This window comes from Nycticebus coucang, chromosome 7, assembly GCF_027406575.1.
Source record: "Nycticebus coucang isolate mNycCou1 chromosome 7, mNycCou1.pri, whole genome shotgun sequence".
NCBI classification, from domain to species: Eukaryota; Metazoa; Chordata; class Mammalia; order Primates; family Lorisidae; genus Nycticebus; species Nycticebus coucang.
The window spans coordinates 20930960-20945983 of NC_069786.1; the positions used below are offsets into that span (position 1 = coordinate 20930960).

The 15024-nt window shown below is 36.5% G+C and overlaps 1 pseudogene; it reads left to right on the top strand.

The window, feature by feature from the left end:
• The first annotated feature begins 1257 nt into the window (after positions 1 to 1257).
• Positions 1258 to 2161, top strand: LOC128590575 (40S ribosomal protein S2-like; annotated as a pseudogene).
• Positions 2162 to 15024: the final 12863 nt, after the last annotated feature.

Consider the following 15024-nt stretch of genomic DNA (forward strand, 5'->3'; position numbering starts at 1 on the left):
GCAACTCCCTTAGGTATTACACTTAAGTATTATGAAGGAAAAAGCATATGTCCCAAATTAAGGAAAAAGTGAAGAAAATATATTTCTACCTTCAGTGCAAGCTACCCCTTAACAGCTCGTTTCTTCATGACCTTGGATTTCAGCCTGGAAATGATTTATTGAAGACTGGATTTTACTTCATTACATTTTTTAAAAAGCATCAAATACTCTTACTCTGCAATGACTTTCTACACAACTCAGAAGTGCCCTTCCCATGCCTCTCAGCCACACAGCCTCATCTTCAGCTTTGTAGGAACAGCTGCATTTTGTGTATGCTCAGATGTATAATTTAATCAGAGGATGATATTCAGGAAAAGTCCAAGAATAAGGGTTGGATTAGCAAAATATTTATTGATTTTAGGTCCCTGAACTCTGTGATCCAAGAACAAGCAAGGGATGCCAAAGAGTCAGGAGGAAAATTGATGAGTAAGCTGCATGAGATGGACATGAATGAGTCCAGAACTGAGCCTGCTCCAGGAACACAGAGATTGGTCCTATAATGACCCAGATCATGGAAAGTGGGGCTATGTAGAGCAATCACCATGAAGTAGACGTCAGAGGTGTCATTACTATGATATATAGGTAATTTTAAGATAATGCTGAGGCTAGAAGATATTTTTTCTTTCCTTCCTTGTGAAGATAACGTGGTTTTTGATAAAAAGAATAATTCAAACAAATGATTCCCACTGAAAGGGAAACAGAGAAGAGATCTATTATTTATTCAGGAAAATATTTACTAATCCATTAAGTATATATTAAACGAGACACTATTTCAGTCTACAGACGTCTAAAAATGAGCAAATTTGCACATTGGAACTTTGGACACAAATAAAAATAAATAGGCATTTTAAAAACAGAATCAGTTGACCTGCCACTGGATCCTGTAATTCCTCTACTAAGAGTATGTCCAAAAGACTAAAAATCACTTTGCAAAAAAGATATTTACACCAGATTATTCATTGCAGCTCAATTCATAATAGCCAAGTCATGGAAGAAGCCCAAGTGGCTGTCGATCTATGAATGAATTAATAAATGTGGTACATGTATACCATTGAATACCATGCAGCCCTAATAAAATATGGAGCCTTTAGCTCTTTTATGTTTACATAGAAGGACCTGGAACATATTCTCCTGAGTAAAGTATCTCAAGAATGAAGGAAAAAGTATCCAATGTACTCAGTACCTCTATGAAACCTACTTTTCCGACGAAAACACCCAATGGCGGATGATGCCAGTGCAGCGGAAGGGCCTGGAGGCCCCGGGAGCCCTGGAATGGGAGGCCGTGGTGGTTTCCGTGGGGCAGTGGCATCCGGGGCTGGGGTCGCAGCTGGAGTTGGGTCCGGCTGAGGCCGCAGAGCTCGCAGAGACAAGGCTGAGGACAAAGGGTGGATGCCCCTCATCAAGCTGGGCCCCCTGGCCAAGGACATGAAGATCAAATCCCTGGAGGAGATATATCTTTTCTCTCTGCCCATTAAGGAATCTAAGATCATTGATTTTTTTCTTGGGGGCATCTCTCAAGGATGAAGTTTTGAAGATTATGCCTATGCAAAAACAGACCCGCGCTGGCCAGCGGACCAGGTTCAAGGCGTTTTTTGCCATTGGGGACTACAATGGCCATGTCGGTCTGGGTGTTAAGTGTTCCAAGGAAGTAGCCACTGCCATCCAAGGTGTTATCCTGGCCAAGCTCTCTATTGTCCCAGTGCGGAGAGACTACTGGGGGAATAAGATCGGCAAGCCTCACACTGTTCCTCGCAAGGTGACAGGCCGCTGTGGCTCTGTGCTGGTACATCTCATCCCTGCTCCTAGAGGAACTGGCATTGTCTCAGTGCCTGTGCCTAAGAAGCTGCTAATGATGGCTAGGATTGATGACTGCTACATTTCAGCCAGGGGCTGCACTGCCCCCCTGGGCAACTTTGCCAAGGCCACTTTTGATGCCATTTCTAAGACCTATAGCTATCTCACTCCTGATCTCTGGAAAGAGACAGTGTTCACCAAGTCTCCTTACCAAGAATTCACTGAAAATCTTGCCAAGACCCACACCAGAGTCTCTGTGCAGAGGACTCAGGCTCCAGCTGTGGCTGCAACATAGGGTTTTTATACAATAATAATAAAGTGAATTGAGTCTGTTAAAAATAAAAAATAAAAACACCTACTTATATTTACTCACACCTTCTTATGAAAGATAGAACACAACAATAGCCCAGGATGAAGGAGAGAAATGGAGTGGGAAGGGAGGGGAGGGGGGAGGTTTGATAGAGGGAAGATAAAAGATGAGACCACACCTATGGAGCATATTGGAAGGGTACAAGTCAAATCTGTCAAGTGTAGAACATAAATGTCTTAACACAACAATCAAGTAAATGAGGTGAAAGCTACATTGATTGGTTTGCTGTAACCATGTCAGATTGTATAAAATAATCAACACATTGTACCCTACATATTCATAAATGTATTCATGATCTATGTGTATATGACTTAATAAAAAAATAAAAAACAGAATCAGAAGTGGAAATAAACAAGTCTATACCTATAAGAAATTATGTCTACAGTGAAAGTAATGAACTTGAATTAATTGTATAATTGTAGAAAGAGAAATTGGCAGTTCTGGGATCTGAAATAACTAATAAATCAAAAGTAGCCTTAAGTAATTATAAAGAATAAACACACTTTAACCAGATATTGATCTAGGTTCTAAGAGTCTTCTTTGTTTCGAGCCAAATAAAGAATTGAGGATTGTTCTTGAGAATTTTGTATTATTCATATGGGAAATATACATAATTCTATTAGTCGCATATTGAAATCTAGATTACTTAATTCCCCTTTTTTCCTTCCTAGTTTAGAACTTGTATTCCATCCCCCGATTTCTTAAAAAAATTCCTTAAATATATTTATTTCAAACTTTTGAGGAATTTTCATTTTCTGCTACCATATTTTAACTTTCAAAAACTCTTTCTTGTTTTATGAATGTCTCTTTTTAGTACTGAGTTTCTATTGCATGGTATAGAAACTTCTTATTTTTTCTATGAAGATATTAAGTTTTTAAATAATCCTTTAGCTCTGCACTGTTTCTATCTCCTCCATGTTTTTTTTTTTTTTATTATTGCCATTTCTGTAGAATGGTTAAAATCTAAAAACAACTGGTAATACTAATGTCTGATGAGGATACAGAGCAACAAGCACTCATTCATTGCTGGTGAGGATGTAAAATGGTACATCCACTTTTGAACACTGTTTGACAGTTTCTTATATAGCTAGATATAGGTCCTAACATAAAACCCAACCAACTTGCTACCAGGTTTTTTACTTAGTGAATTGTGAGATATTTTCTTTTTTCATAACTAGCAGAACACTGGCAGGAACCAAGAAACTTTTAATAGGTAAATTCAGGTAAATGAATGAACAAACTATAGTACATTCACATAGTGAAATACAATTCAGAGTTGTCTTAGTCCATTTTGTGCTGTTACAATAAAATACCTGAAATTGTATCATTTATGAAGGCCACGCATTTCTCACAGTTCTGGAAAATGGGACTTCAAGATCAAAGAGCTGGCATCTGGCAGGCCTTCTCACCGAATCTTCATGTGACAGAAAGCAGAGAGACAAGCTAAGGGAAGAAGAGCAGGTTAGCAAAATAGCTAAGGGCTACTGGAAACTTCTTTTACTACTTATAAAGGCTAAATTCCATTAATGAGGAAGGAGTCTTCTTGGCTTAATCAACTCTTAAAGGCCAAACCCCTTAATGCCATCATACTGGAAAGGACTGAGTTTTGGAAGGACTTATTCAAACCACAGCAAGAAGTTAATTGGCTAAGGATACTACAATGAAAGCAAACAGACTGCCTTCAGAATGGCAGAAGATATTTGAATTTTATGAAACAGACAAAGGGCTGAGAACCAGAACCTACAGAGAACTCAAATTATTCAATAAGAAAAGAGCAAACAGCCATGTTTATAAGTGGGCAAGAGACTTGAACAGAAACTTCTCTGAAGATGATAGACAAATGGCCAGAAAACACATGAAAAAATGCACATCATTCCTTATCAGCAGGCAAATGCAAATCAAAACCACCCTGAGATATCACCTAACTCCACTCAGATTAGCCCACATCAAATTCCCAATCTACAGATGCTGGTGTGATTGTGGATTGAGGGAAAAACTTTCGTGCTGCTAGTGGAATTACAAACTAAAACAACCTTGATGGTAGAAGTATGGAGAAATCTCAAATAACTCAAACTGATGTTCCATTTGATACCACAATTACATTACTAGGAATCTCCCAAGAAGAAAAAAAACGAAGTCATTTTACCCCAAGGACATTTGCACTAGAATGTTTATTGAAGCTCAATTCACAATTATCAAGACATGGAATCAACCCAAGTGCCCATCAACCCATAAGTGTATTAACAAGCTGTGGTGTATGTATACCATATACATATACCATAAGAAAAGATGAAGACTTCTTTAAGCCATAAGATGAATATTTTACATCTTTTGTGTTTGCCTGAATTGAAACACATTCTTCTTAGTAAAGTATTACAAGAATTGAGGGAAAAGTATTCAGTGTACTGAATACTATTATGAAAGCAAAATATAAACAACTACATGCCCATAGGAAAGAAAAAAATAAGTATGGAGTAACAGAGGAGGGGGGAGGGTGATTGGTGGGATTTCACCTAATGTGTACAATGTGATGGTATTCAGCATGCCCCAGATGTAGGGCTTAACTACAACTTGAACTTAACCACAGAAATGAAAATAATGTGAACTAAATATATGTATCCTCATATCAAACTGAAATTTAAAAAAGAGTTACAATAATAAGTAAACAGGAAATGGAAAGACACAGATGAATCTGAAATGCTTATGGCTACATGAGAAAAATCAGTTTGAAAAAGCATGATTTCATTAAATAACATTCTGGGAAGGGCCAAACTTACTAGTGCCTGTCAGAGATCACAATAGGGAAGGGTGATCACTTAAATACATGAAGCATAGGAGTTACAGGGAAGAAACATGAGAAATATTATTTCATCCAAGTGATGAAGGTTAATCTCAATAGGGAGTTTCTGGATAGTATGAACCCTTGAAATGGGATAAAAATGGCACATTGCTTTTATAATCTTCCTAACCAATATACAAACCCCTGTCTAATCGATAGAAATACATCAGACAAGGCAAAGTTGAGGGGTACTTCTGACAGGTGCTTCTGACAGGTACTCATTCACTTTTAAGGCCACAGAAAACAATGAAGTCTTAGAACCTGTCATGACCAAAAGCAACCTAAAGAGACCTGATGCCTAAATGTAAAACAATATCTTGGATGCAATCTTGGAATAGAAAAAATACATTAGGCAAAAATTAAGAAATCTTAATAAAGTAGAGACTTCAGTTAACAAGAAAATATCAACATTGGTTCATTATTTGTGACAAAAGTTCCATATCCCTTTAAGAAGTTGACAATTTTTCTATAAATTAATACTATTAAATCAAAATTTCCTCTAAAATACTACAACAGGATAATAATTCTCACTTATAAGCTTTTAAAAAAGTAACAAAGTTTGACAATTCTGTTTAAGAAGCTGTGGTAAAACATGCACAAAACTGCATATCTCCTTCTGAGGTAAATTTGGCAATATACAACTAAACTAAATTCGGCAATATACAACTAAACTGAAACACAATAGGTTTTAATCTTTTGATCTCTTACTCCCACTTCTAAGAATTCCTTCCAAGGAATATCTCCAATAAGACAAGAATACATCTCCATGAAAAGCTTTATGTAACATCATTTGTAATGGCAAATTATTGGGAATAAATAAGTGTGCATGCATGAGATTATGGTTAAACAAATCATGGCACAACACACATAATAACATACTATGGATCTCTGAGAATGAATGAAGAATGTCTCTACAAAACAATGCAGAGTGAAAAAAGCATAATAGAATAGGGTAGTATGCTAAGTTCTGTGTGCTGGGAGAATGGGAACCAAAGACCCCATTCATGGCAAAGAAAGCACCCTCAGAAAGAGAGGAAAATTTAAAAGTAGGCTCAGTGAGTTGGAACAAAAAAAAGTCAGCTAGTTTACATTTAAGTTAGCCATTGCTAGCAAGCTTCCTGTCTTTTCTGAAATTCTAGCTTGTTGGGGGTACAGCTTACAAACACCCCTGCTGGGTCTGTGAATGCCTTTGAGGAAAAATGGTCATAGAAGAGGCTGTGACAAGACTTAGAAAGACAGATTAACTGGGTCATCTCCTGCCTAGTAAATAGGCAAAGCAGATACCCATTGTGGAGATTTGCATTTCCCTGGAGCAGAGATCAAGGGAGTAGCTCCAGCCCTGAGATATGGGCAGAAGAGCTTATATCCCTTATTGCAGAGGAAGATCTTTTATGGTGATGATGGAAGGAAAATGTCTCCCTCCCACTAGATCCTCAGAGGAGTTTAATTCTGGTGGTGTTTTACTCCACAAGGAACTAGCGGAGTTTAACACCTCCCTAGAAATCTGTGTGTGTGACCTCAAGCTGGAGGCTCTCCCAATACAAGGCTCAGATTTAGGATTTCTCAAGGCCACCCTTAAGATTAATTATGGTAACAATAACAGCTGTTATGCTCAATCAGAGAAACTGCTGGTGTCTTTGTTCTCTGCATCATCTTAGCCTTTGAGCAAGTAGACATAAGTAAAAGCAGAGCAGAGCAAATACTCAGGGCCATTGCCAGAATCCCATGATAGGCAGTGGACCCCTGAGCTCCCACTTTCAATTCTACTCTATGTCTCATGTCTCTTTCTTTACTATAGTTTCTAACTCTATATTTCTTCAGTCAGTCACCACCAGTTCCACAGGTCTTAGTGGACCCCGACACTGTGGAAATAAACATTTAAAAAAATCAGTATCTCTTGGTCCTCATGTGGTTGCTGTTTTCCCAGGCACCATGGCATAGAGAAGAGAACCCAGTGTTATATAACTACTTTTAACATGAACTTTCAGTTAGCCTATCTTATTCTGGTGTCACTCTAAGCCCTGCTTTTATAAACCAAGTGTTTCTAATTTCTGAGAATACGCAATGGACATAACTTTCTTCTTGTGGTTTCCTTCCTTGTAGGTTTTTTAAGTTTTCTAAGTCAGTTATTACTTATTTGTTTGTGTTTTGACTTTCTAATTATTATTGTTATATCTTTCTTCTGTCATTTTTATACTTGCTCTGTTTGTCTGCTATCATTTGACAAAGAAAGAGAGAAATTTATATATTCACTACAAATAATTGAACCATCAGTCCTCAGAGTTTGGTTTTGAATTTGCTATATGCATTGAGTTTAAGTTAACATTAAGGTGCATATTACCTGGTTTGGATTTGATCTCTTTTGCCAAATAATTAAACTTATTTTATCTTCATAAAAGTATTCAATAAAGTATTTTATTCATTCAACAAATATTTACTTGAGGACTTTCTATAAACCAAGCATTATGGTATAAATGTCTCCTGGGTTATTTTAAAATATTTGCCTTTTAAATAAAGCAGGAGACTCTTGCAGAGTTTCAATAAAATAATGACATATGTTTAAAAGTGTAACACTTCAGCTGCTGTTGATAAAATGAATTAGGACATAATCACAGCAAACAGATCAAAGAAGGAGGTAATTTATGTCATGAAAATAAATTAAGATAATGTGTTAGACAAGGAGAATAGGGATAATGGGCTTATTTGGGAAGTGTTTCGAAGGTATATTATGGTACTTACTAACTGCATCTAGGCAGTGATGAAAATGAAGAAAATGTATAACTCAATTTTCACCCTTAAACAACTATGGAGCTTCTCTATTGAGAAGAAGACAACTGGTAAATGAACATATTTATGAAAATCAGAATGACAAGGAGATATATTTCAAGGGCCAAATTTTAGATGTGTCACGTTCAAGTCCTAACTTGTAAAACAATTTACAGTATAATCAAAACAAGGCATCAGAGCCAGTGGGATTCAACCTTCTGACATCTGCTCTAAGTTGTCATGGTTTTTAAATTAAAAACAAAAGATGTGCAGCCTCCTCTTATTGATTGAACAAAAATATGACCTTTGGTCAAATAGAAAGTTAAAAGTCCTCAAAAAAAGCTTTGGTAATTTTCAGGGATATCAGTTAAACAATCAAAGTGCTGTCAATAGAAGTATATAGCATGTATATCATCAAAGAATTTACAAAGATGAAAATTGGAAGTAATTTTGGAGAAGACAAAAAATGTTTACATGCATAGTCCTGCTTATAATTTAAATTATTAATGAACACATAACACTATAGTAAATGGCTGACTATACAATGTTCAGTTTTCTACGAAAGATTGCTAGAGCTATCAATGGTCAAAAGGGTTAAACAATGGTTAAACAAGGAATTTTATAAGCACATTGGTTGTTAGGTATGCAAACCTAACCTGTTCATGAAGTCTTTATTCATAATTAAATTATGATTAAGGTACTAATTATGTATTTTAAAATGACCATTCAAAGGTTTTACTTGATGAATGCCAGCAGTTGGAAAGGGATAAGTTTGCCTGAATTCCTATAAAATGTTTTCTTTACAATTACTCTCAAGCTTCTGAGAATTTATAAGTCTATATGAGAGTACAAGCATTCCATAAAAAAATAAAGCTTCCTTATTCTTCTCTTCAGCACTTGGTTGACTGAGTTAAAATAAATCAAACATTCCACAATGATCAGTTTAAGGGAATTAATGCTATCTCTAGGCTACGTTTACCTCTTTATAATAAAATAATCTGGCAGGCTCAGTTTATACCAATAAATGATGTTATTTACTGTCTACTGAGCTAGATGTGGCTCAAAGATGAATAAGATACATAGCCTACCTTTCGAGGGAGTCTTATATCACCAAACTCTACTGCAATTACTCAGCCAGCTTTGAAATCTAATGCAATGGAATTTCAACGGGAAAAATAGGAAGGCACAGGCAGGAATTCTGCACCAGCAACAAAGAGTTATTAAGGTCCCACAGCTTTTACCAGTAAGTTCTATACTTTTTTCCCACATAGGAGAAATGCATCATACTTTCTAAAAATTATCTTCCAATACACGCACACCCCACAGTCATTCGCCCCCTGAGTCTCCTTGGTGACACAATGGGAGAAACAATCGGTACTGCATATAAATCTGCGAGTGCTCCTTCGTGACAGCCACAGAAGTATATTTGTTGTCTAGAACGGATATTTTGTGGAAATTCTGATTGTGATTGCAGCAATAAGCAGATATTGAGCACTGCAATTTTTCATGAAAGTATTTTACCAATTTTTGACACAGCATTTTCAAAAAACTCAGTAGCACTTTCGTTTTTAAGTTCCAATTAAACATTCTTAGGATGATACAAAAAGCTGAGCTGGAATTTTTCATTGACCAGCTAATGATTTCTGTGGTGTCACTGGGTACTGAAGTCTTATCTGTAAACCAAAAAGAAGGAAGAAGTCTAAGAAGCAAAGAATGCCTTCCCACTCGGAAATAGTTATTCAAATAGCTGTTTTCCTGAGCAAGCCCTGAATATGAAAACCAGATGAAACATGCCACATGACTGAATGTGGTTTAAGGAATGCAATAAATCATATTGGTCCCTAAGGTTATACCCCCAATCTCATGTTTGTATTTTATTTTCACTTTTGACAAAAATGACAACGTTAAAACACATATTGTGTGTTTTCAGTGATAATACCTGTATAAGAATAGAAGTGTCTTACAATGTATCAAGGCAGAAACAGATCCATCTCACTGAGAGAAATGTGTTTTCCTACCAGGTATTGAAATTGACTTCAGTGACTGTTATCTGGACTTAACTCATTAAGGAAGCTAACACTTTAAAGAGGGTAGGATTCTCAGTAAGGTAAGTAGGCATTAATGGTTCCTATTAATATAATCACCACTCTTCAGGAACGGGTCTTCTCTCTTGCTTGTTTACACTATTTGAATGACTTTAGTGGAACTGCGGGAGAGTAGAAAGTTCACCACTTAAGAGGGTGGGATGGGGACATGGATCTTCTCCTAATTTAGTTTCCTAGTTTGTCAGCCAGAATTCCTTCATCTATTAAATAATCATGTTCTAGATGATTATTTCATGCCAAATTAACATACATATTTATGCATTCTTAAATATTTTCCTGATAACCCATTAAGGCTAGAAAATGGGGAGAACGTAAAATAATTGCCAAGATATCGCAGTTGACCTCATTTCTTGGTACAGAGATAGCAATGGTCATAACATGGCAAGAATTAAAATAAGGTAAGGGTGGATTCCCCTCGGGCAAAAGTAATGCTTGCATCCTACAACCAATAACAGCTTTTAAGATTCTACTTGATTTTACCACTTATTTTTCCTCAATGGTTCATCATGACTACATGACAAGTATTGATTCTAGAAGCAATAAATAGATGTGTTACATGTTTCTTTCATCTGATTGTAGGTTAGAACTGATACAGGAACGTGAACCCACAAGCTGGGGTCCAGCCTGAGGGTCAAGTGGGTTCCCTGGTTTTGCACAGGAAAGAATTTCAGAGTGAGCCAACAGAGCCTGTTTACTGAGGTAGGAAAGGAAGAAAGGTGGCTTCCCCACAGACAGAGAGCAGCTGTCTCTTGGAGAAACAGAGAGCATAGTGTGTGAGTTTCTAGGGCTGTATTTTATAACTTTTATTCAATTTGTTAAGCAGACAGGGAGAATTATTCATAAGATTTTTAGGAGAGGGGTGTCAAATTCCTAAAACTGAGGGCTCCTCCTTTTTTGAAAACTATATAAGGTAACTTCCAGGAATTTCCATGGCATTTGTAAACTGCTGTGGAGTTGATGGGAGTATCTTACTGTTCTAATACATTGTAAGTAGGGTACAATGAGTAGCAAGGGTAGCCTGGAGTCATCTTTCTTGGCCATCTCAGTTATAGTTTGTGGCTGCTGGCTTCTCTATCACCTCCTATTTTATCAGAGACCTTGGTTTGGGTCTTATGAATCCTTAGCAAGCAGGGGCTGCTGGTCCCTGTGTGAGAATCAAAACATTTCAGTCCTATTTGCGATATTAATACCCAGTTCTCAGTACAGAAATGAGGCTCCGGAACTGTGAAGAAGAAGGATGAAATCTTGAATTTGGTAACTAGCAAGTACATTGCTTCTAATTGCATCTCACATTACCGCCAAAAGCCTTCCTATTCAGTTATGAACACTGAAACCTCATTTGTGAACTGTGTGCTTTATGCTTGAGTCCTACAGACTAAAGACTACCAAGAATGCACTTGTAGTTGAAAACAGAAAAAAAAAAAAAAGTTAGGATTGTTTAGCTTGCTGCATAAAGAAAGAGAAAATGAAATCTGGGGAAGTGTAGGATATTACCAGCAGGGAGATTTAGGAAAGAAACTTTGCTAGGTTGGGTGACTCTACAAGGGATTAGAAAAGTCAGCACCTTTTCTCAATCGGATGTCTTCATGAATTTGGCACAATTTGGTGATTGGATATTTTAACATTTTTAATTAGAAGATCGGAGTTTTAAGCAATGCTGGAGTTGTCATTACCCAATAAAGACAAATCATGAAGAAAATATGTTAGTGAGTAGAAGGCAGGGCGAGGTCAGTTGTTTTTGTTGGTCTTAGAGTGGGCTTATCTAATCTGCAGGGAATACCACAGGATGCTTGTGCATAGCATCATTATATTTCTACCTTTTCAGTTCCACATGGAAGCCCATGAGTTTTTATTATATCCCGACTTTCTAAAACACAGAAAGTAAAAGTGATTTGTCATTGCCACAATAATTTTCACAGGGGTTCATTACCTTATTTGTAGAAATGATCAGCATAAATCATCTTGCTTACAATAATTTTGTCATAAATATAATATTTTGCAGTGGCCCTGAATTTTCTTAAGTAAATAATTATTAATTTAGTGAAAAACACTTCTGAACTAGATCTGCCAACTAAAAGTATGAACCGCATTTCCCCATTCCTAGAAAAAATATTGATGAAAATTTCTTATGGTTTTTGCCTATATAAGCCACATAAACTTTCAACCATAGAAAAATATAATATTAAGACTTTATTTAGACTTTGTTTAGAAGAAGACAGACACTTGCTTATGTATAACCACCTTCCTATTAATTTAGGAAAAAATACAGCTTAGCAACCATCCTCTTTGTCAGATACTCTTCAACCTAGTCCCCAGTGTTAGGGAGGAAAATAAACAAAGTAATATGGCAAATATGTGTTGTTATAATCACATGGGCAGAGACAAACAGAGAGAGAGAGAAAGAGACAGAGAATATACTCCCACCCAAGTATTTGCACACAGCCTGTTGAGCATTTATTTTAAAATTCATTAAATAACCACTTACACGTGGAAATAAATTAAATAAGTGCTAAAAATCAACATATGGAGGAACTCTTTGCATCCAGGCCATCCTCTCTACCCAGGTCTGTGAGATGACTTGCAGCCTGGGAAAAGAATATCTGCTCTGAGTAAAGTGAGGCCCTGGAGTTATTAGCATGCACTTGTCGTAGCATACGACCTCTCCAATCACAAGGCAAAAACATACTATGTTTTGACACGCATATATTCAGCAGAGATTTTCAAACCAGTCCTGACATTTTAGGGGCCAGCCAAAAATATATATTAAAAACTAAAATGTTCAGGTCCCCTGACTCTGAAAGCTCTGCTTAACTTTTTCCTTCACCACAGCAAGAGAGTGAAAGTTGTATCGCCTCATAATAAATCAATCAATAAGCATGCAAGCACGACTCTGCAACCATGCAGGATTCAAAAGAAATAAAATGCACTTTCCTTAACTTTTACTTTGCAATTTATGGAGAGAAAAGGTTTCAGACCAGCATAAGACAGGATAAAATCAAATGTGAAAGTTTATGATATAGAGGGTAAAAGCTATCAGACTACAGAAAAACAGAAGTCACTGCAAGTTAAGAGGCAGGATTCTCTGCAAGACCTAAAAAAGTACTTATGTTTTATTGAGATGAAGCAGAGAGAAATAATATTGACTTACAGACATCAAGTTGTTCAGAAAATGTCCTGAAAAATCACATTGTATGTATACATCCCTAAAAGTAATTAAATTCATTTTGCAAAAAATGCTAAGTAGAAATATCACAACTATTATCGGGTGAAGTACAACTCTGATTTCCATTTACTTGGGAAGAATGATTTTGAGTTGTAATAATTAGATTAGCTTCCCTTAAGGACCTGGTACGACAAAAAGAAAATGAACAACAAAAAGATCAGGTGTTATGCACAATTCACTTGCTTCCAACAATTTACAAATGGCACACTCAAGCAGATCATAGAGAGTCCATGGAGAAAGATTAAGTAAAATGTATCATTGAGAATCATTGAACCCAGCTGCATTTCATCAATTTCTGAGTGGCAGAAATCCAGTTCTTTTTCAGCCTCACTAAAGGAAAATATGCATGAGGTTAAGAGAATTGTAAGGAAAAATTACTCACTGCTGCCAAGCTGTACCAAATCCTACACCCCAAACAGATTATGTGGAAGGGAAGAAAGGCTCAGTAAAAAATCCAGATGGAGATCTCTTTTTAAGTCGTTTGTTAGTCAAGTATTTATTAAGCACCTAATATATGCCATGTACTATTCTAGGTATTGGAACACAGCTGTGAATAAATCAGAAGCCATAACTTCAGAGCACATATAGCTTAATAGAGAGAGCAGCCTATAAAAACCAAATCTGAGATAAGAAGAAAAATTCAGATTAAAAATTGAGAAGTATAATTTAAATCTTTTATCCAATGAGAGTTAACTTTTGACAGTGGTGAGCAGTGCAAGTCCATTTTCAGTCTTCTACATGAGACTAACCTGTTTTCAAGCACTATTTATTAAAATAGGGATTCTTTTGCCCAGTGCATGCTTTTGTTTGGTTTATCAAAGATTGGATGGTGGTATGTGGCTGGGTTCATGTCTAGGTTCTCTATCCATTCTATATCTCTATTCATGTGCCAATACCGTGCTTTTTTGGAAGACTGTTTCACTGTTTCACTGCAGACTTGTTCTACAACCTGAAGTCTGGTAATGTGATGCATCCAGATTTCTTTTTATTTCTTAAAATTGTGTTGGTTATTGATTTTTTTTTATTCTGGTTCCTTATGAAAAGAAGTGCTATGTTTTCAAGTTCTTCAAAGTATGAAGATGGTTCTTAGAAGGGGATTACATGAAGTCTATAGATTGCATTGGGTGGTACGGACATTTTAACAATTTTAATTCTTCCCAGCTATAAGATGGTATATTCTTTCATTTGTTAAATGCTTCTACACTCTTGAAAAAATTGGTCTGGGAAAAAAAATTATGAAGAAGACCCCCCCATGGCAATTGAAGCAACATCAAAAATAAATAAATGGGATATGATTAAGCTAATAAGCTTCTGCACAGCTAAGGGTACAACAATTGAAGCAAAAAGACACCTTCAGAACAGGAGAAGATGTTTGCATGCTATAAATCTGACAAAGGGTTGGGAACTAGAATCATCAGAGAACTCAAATTGATCAACAAGAGCAAACAACTCCATTTTAAAGTGGGCAAGAGACTTGAATGGAAACTTCTCTGAAGATGACAGACAAATGGCCAACACATACATGAAAAAACGTGCATCATCCCCAACCATCAGAGAAATGCTAATCAAAATCACTCTGAGATACTACCCCACTCCCCTGAGATTAGCCCACATCACAAAGATCACAACGTCCCCAATCTGCAGATGCTGGCATGGTTGTGGAGAGAACACTTTTGCACTACTGGCAGGACTGCAAATTCAAACAACTTCTGTGGAAGACGTATGGAGAAATATTGAAGAACTAAAAGTAGATTCTTCCACTTGATTCTGTAATCCTATTAGTAGGTATCTACCCAGAAGAAAATGAAGTAATTTTGCCACAGGATAAGAATGTTTATTGCAGCTTGATTTACAATTGCCAAGATGTGGCATCAACCCTATTTATAAT